Below are 5626 nucleotides of genomic sequence, written 5' to 3'. Positions count from 1 at the left end.
AAACTCATATGAGACACTAAAGAACTTTGAGCAGAATTATGAATTGTTTTGTTTATTACAGAATCTCAGGGCTAGAAGAGACCTGAGAGGCAAGCTAATTTGGCTATTGCCTGAAAAAAGGATTACTACCACAACATAGCTAATAAGTGGTCATCTAGCCCAGTGCTTCTTTTTTTTTTTTTTGGTCTTTTTTTGGAAGGGGAAAAGCAGGGCAGTTGGGGGTAAGTGACTTGCCCAAGGTCACACAGCTAGTAAGTGTTAAGTATCTGAGGCCAGATTTGAACTCAAGTCCTCCTGATTCCAGGGCCAGTGCTCTAGTCACTGCACCACCTAACTGTTCCCAGTCCATTGCTTCTTAAACTGTGGGTCACAACCCCATATAGGGTCATGAAAAATTTGGCAACATTAAAAGGTTCTAAACCTGCAACAACCAAAAATTAATTCAAAATCAAATGCATAATGAATTCAAGGTGTTTCTGGCAGCACTTGCCCATATTGCATACCACAACTACACTGCAGCCTTAGTTCAGAGCACAAATTATGCACAATTTGCATAGTACATGCCGTCAGACACACAACGCCAACAAACAGTGCCAAAATCAAAAAGAGTTTGGGAGTGGAAAAAGGTTTAATAAGTCCTGATCTAGTCAATAGTCTCCAAACTTTTTGGTCACATATTCCTATTAAATAAAAAAAATTAATCATGCCCCATATATGTGTGTGTGTGTTTATATAGAGAGAAATCATATCTATGTATTACTGATAATTATATACATTATAAAACATGTTAAAAATTAATAAAATAATATAAAAAAGAAATAAGATTTTATCCTAGAATCAATAAGGAATCATAAAAATGTATTGAAAAGAAGAGTAACATGGTCAGACAACTATTTTGGTAGCTACATGAAAGATAGATTGGAGAGGGAAGAGATAGTCAAGAGACCAATTAGGAGGCTATTGCAATAGTCCAGACAAGAGATGATTAAGGTCACTACAGGGTAGTTGCTACCTGCATAGAGATAAGGGGACAGATTGAGAGTTATGATGGGATTACTGGAGAGAGTGAGACTGAGATACTGAAGATAATAGAGTAGCTGTGGGAATCTGCATGATTGGAAGGATGGTGGTACCCTCTCTAGTAAAAGGGAAGTTTCTCCAAGGGGGGGTGGGTTTGGGGGATAAAGAAAACATAAGATCTGTGATGTGCATCACAACCCATCCATTCCTACTCATAAAATACAATTCCTTCTGCCCATCCAAATTAAAAAGGGGGATTCAGGGCTCTTACTGGTCACTGCTACAGAATGTAGAGGTCACCCTTCCATGGTCACAAAATAATGGGAGGGGAGATAAGCAAAGGATAATTATATTAAAGAGAGGGAGATTTTTCCCAATGGCACTTGTATAGCTGGTATGGGGGGCCAGGTTAGCAGTTAAATTTGAATTTTGGTTTAAAATGAGAACATATTCAGTGGACCGAGGGTGGAATGGAGGAGTGTGAGGACATAGAGTAGGTGCAGATCTGTTAGAGAGAAGCCCCATGATTAGCTATCACAGAGGGTATCACCCAACTTCCCAACCTCTCATGGATCACAATCCCCTGGGATCAGGCTATGGCCTCTTAGGGGGGCCAGGGTTGGGGAACCTGCAGTCTCAAGGCCACATGTGGCCCTCTAGGTCCTGAAGTGCTGCCCTTTGACTGATTAGGGCTACACTTGAGGACCTAGAGGGCCACATGTGACCTCGAGGCCATAGGTTCCCCACCCGTTAGGCTATGCCCCTCAGGTAGACTTGGTTCCCATTTTGGGAAGATGGGAAGGAGGAAAAGATGGTGAACCAGGTACTAACTCCTTGAGAAAGGAGGGAGAACAAACTAGGAGCTAGGATACAAATGTCACCATGATGTCTGATTGGGTAGAAAATTTTGACTGCATGGAATGCAGAGGAGAAGATACCAAGTGATGGTGACAAAGATGGAATCTGGACTCCCCCTCTAGAACTAGTAGTGGGGGGGAGGGATTTAAGAGCAGGAATAACCAGTAGGCCTGGACATGGACTGGCATAGATGCAGTCAGTAAACCAGCAGTTATTAAGAGCCCTTGACTGCCCCTTTGTAATTTGGGTGGGCAGAGTGAGTAGCACAGGATGAGTAGAAATAGATGGGTTGTAATTTGCATCACAGACCTCGTTATGCCCAAACCCACTGTGGCTTAAGCACTTAGTATGTGCCAGGTACTTTATATACCAAGATAAAGCACTAGGGGTACAAAGAAAGGAAAAATATGGTTCTTACCTTCAAGGAGCTCACTTTCTAATGGGATAGAGAACATGCAAAACCACAACAAAACAAAGCAAAACATGCGGTTCTCCCTGAGCTCCTAATTGCTAGTGCCTGTCCTCTAAATGACCTCATGTTCATTTTGTGTATATGGCACTTATACTTTTATGTGTCCATGATTTACATTTTGTTTCTCTTAATTGAATACATAAGTTCCTTGCAGGCAGTAACTTTCATTTTGGGTCTTTATTTCTACAGAGCTTAGCATACCATCTAGCATATAGCAGGTACTTAATAAAGGCTTGAGTGATTGATTGATCGATTGATTGCCCTTTCCTGACACCCATCTGCCCAGGCCTTCGTTTCGGTACCACTAATTATTCCAATCAAGTTGCAATGGTAGGGGCTCAATTACATTTCATTTCTTTTGGTCCCAGTAAGACTAACCAGGTCACCAAATCTACAAAGAAGAAAAGAATTATCACAGGTGTTCTGCCTAAAATGTAGAATACATGACATACTTCTTGAATACTAATAGTATATTATAAAATATACCGAACTTATTTCATAAAACCAACAACCCTAAATCTAATTTAAATAACATCAAATCTGGAGTCTATTCTTGCTACTGCCTTTTAAAACATTATTATTTTATAATTATTTTGAAAAGAAGTAGAATACCTAATCATAAATCAGGCTGAAATATATTTTTTAAAAATTTCAGAATGTTAAAACCTTACTGATAATCCATTCAGCTTTTCATTAGCATTGTTTTTAGCATATCTTTTTGGTACTTAAGAATTCTCCTTTGTCTTCCTGGAGAGTGACTGTGCATATGATATGTACCCTATTAAAATAATCAGGTTCTCAGGCCATGGAAATGAAGCTGGTTGCCTGTGCTAAACTGATGAATGGTACATATCTATCCTGGTTTAAATAGATTACTATATCATTTACAATCAGGCTTTAACTTTTCAACCAGTGTTTATTTTAGTTCTAAACCTGAACTCTAGAGCTAAGTTCTCCTCTTTCCCTTCAAGAAGACAGAACTTTGTGGTGACAAATTTCCCCCCCACCAAAAGGCCCCAGATCAGAAGAGTTTCCCCCACTAATGCAGATCCTTTCATTTATTCATTCATTTAACTAAATATGTGTCATGAGTTTTGTCACTTGAATACTTTTTTGATCTTACCCTCTGGGAAACTGGGAATTATTTCTCTTCTCAAAACCACAGTCTTGGAATTCAACCCCTTTTCCTAGTCCTATGGCTTGATCCCAATCCTTGCCACTATACTTAACCTTTTTTTAATGAAAAAATATAGTGGTGAGAAGGATTCTTTTTTTGGAAGTTACTGATATTGTAAAAGAAAATACATCCATTAAAAATTTTAATTTTAATTTAATCTTTTTGCTTTTTGGAGGGGGGAAAGGCAGGGCATTTGGGGTTAAGTGATTTGCCCAAGGTCATACAACTAATAAGTTAAGTGTCTGAGGCCGGATTTGAACTCAGGTCCTCCTGGCTCCAGGGATGGTGCTCTATTCACTGTGCCACCTAGCCTCCCCCATTAAAAATTTTAAATTGTGAAATGATTGCTTCAGAAACAGAGGCAACATGAGTCACGTCAGGACCAAGAATAGGAAGAAGTCTAGGTTATCTTCAAAAAACACTACATCTGCCTGAAGAATGACTTCTCCATGAAAATGGGCCAGCATATTAGAGAAGATGGGAGACTGACATCTTCCCACAAGATGTCACCCACAAGAAGTCTGGCTACAGGATTTCTTGGAGAAGTTAGTCATCTGATCAATTGTATTCAGAAAGAGCCAATGATAACTATCTCCACTAAACTATGGGAAGAAGAAAGAGAGAGGAGGGATAAAGATGTCCCTGAGGTCCCTAATTTGGATCAGGAGACCACAGAAATGGACCCCAACACCAAAGAAATGCTGAAACTTCTGACTTGAAAGGTATCCAGCCTGTAGTTGGGATGAACTTCAAAACACCAAGAGAAGCTGCTTAATATTTGCTACTACTACCTTTCCAAGAAATTTGTTAACCCTACTTCCCCAGCACACACACACACACCCCTTAGGCAATATTTTTAGTTGTGACTTACATTGAAAAGAGTGATGAAAGGTTGAAGTTAGAATCCTGGCTCTGCTGCTATTAACTTTGTGACCCTGGTCAAATCACTTAACATCTCTGGATCTCCTATTCTCATCTGTAAAATGAGGGGCTTGGACTAGGTGACTTGCAAAGTCACTTCCAGTTCTAGTACAACTGGTACAGTAACCAGAGTCCTGGACTTGGAGTCAGGAAGACCTGAGTTTGAATCCTTCTTTAGATACCTGCTAATTGTGTGATGTTTAGCAAGCTACTTAACATTTGTCAGCCTCAATTTTTGGATCTATTAAATGAGGAGGCTGTACTCAGTGGCCTCTGAGATCCCTTATAGATCTAATCTATGATCCTATGAATTAACTATAGTCCTTATGAACTAACTTTTCTTTTCAGTATAGCTAATAATTTGTATCAAAATAATTTTTAAAAAATTTTATAGGGGAGACTAGGTGGCACAGTGAATAGAGCACCATCCCTGGAGTCAGGAGGACCTGAGTTCAAATCTGCCCTCAGACACTTAACACTTACTAGCTGTGTGACCTTGGGCAAGTCACTTAACCCTAATTGCTCTGCTATGCCCCTGCCTCCCAAAAAATTTATAGTTCTTATGTAGGGAACCCAGAGATTTTGGTTGCAGATATAGAGTTTCCAAGTCACCACCTCCAAAGATGCCTCTTCAGTTTTGTCCCTGAATTGATCTGCATGACAACTAAGGACATTATTGGGCAGAGGTCTGGTTAAGAGGAATATCCTCTCCCTCAGCTACACTAAGCTTCTTCTTCATAGTTTTGCTAAGTGAAGTCCTTAGAATAGTTTGAAAAGAACCAAGACTAGTGCCCTAGAAATATGGTAAGAGTTAAAAGAAAATTTGAACTATAACTCAAATAAGAGCTTAAGTAAGAGACCTGGAGGAGCAAAAGAAAGGCCAATTTATAAATGCCTACAGGGTTCTCAAGCCATGAAGCTAATTGCAACCAGACAGACAGAGCTAAAGATAGTCTCAGAAAATATCAGACAAAGGCCTGCCAGACCCATGGTCCTATTGGGGAAAGGACTTTGGAGAAGCTGAAGACTAGACAGATAGTAGTTGAGGCAAGCAGCAGCAACAGAAATGTCCAGCAGAGGGCAGCAAAAATGAAAAGAAGTGATTTCTACTTGGTTTTCTCTCTCTCTCTTTCTCTCTCTCTCTCTCTCTCTCTCTCTCTCTCTCTCTCTCTCTCTCT

This window comes from Petaurus breviceps, unplaced genomic scaffold (genome assembly GCF_028583685.1).
Source record: "Petaurus breviceps papuanus isolate PSGF00001 unplaced genomic scaffold, PetGlider_PUasm1.0 91133, whole genome shotgun sequence".
In the NCBI taxonomy this organism is placed as follows: Eukaryota; Metazoa; Chordata; class Mammalia; order Diprotodontia; family Petauridae; genus Petaurus; species Petaurus breviceps.
This window is presented reverse-complemented; position numbering follows the sequence as displayed.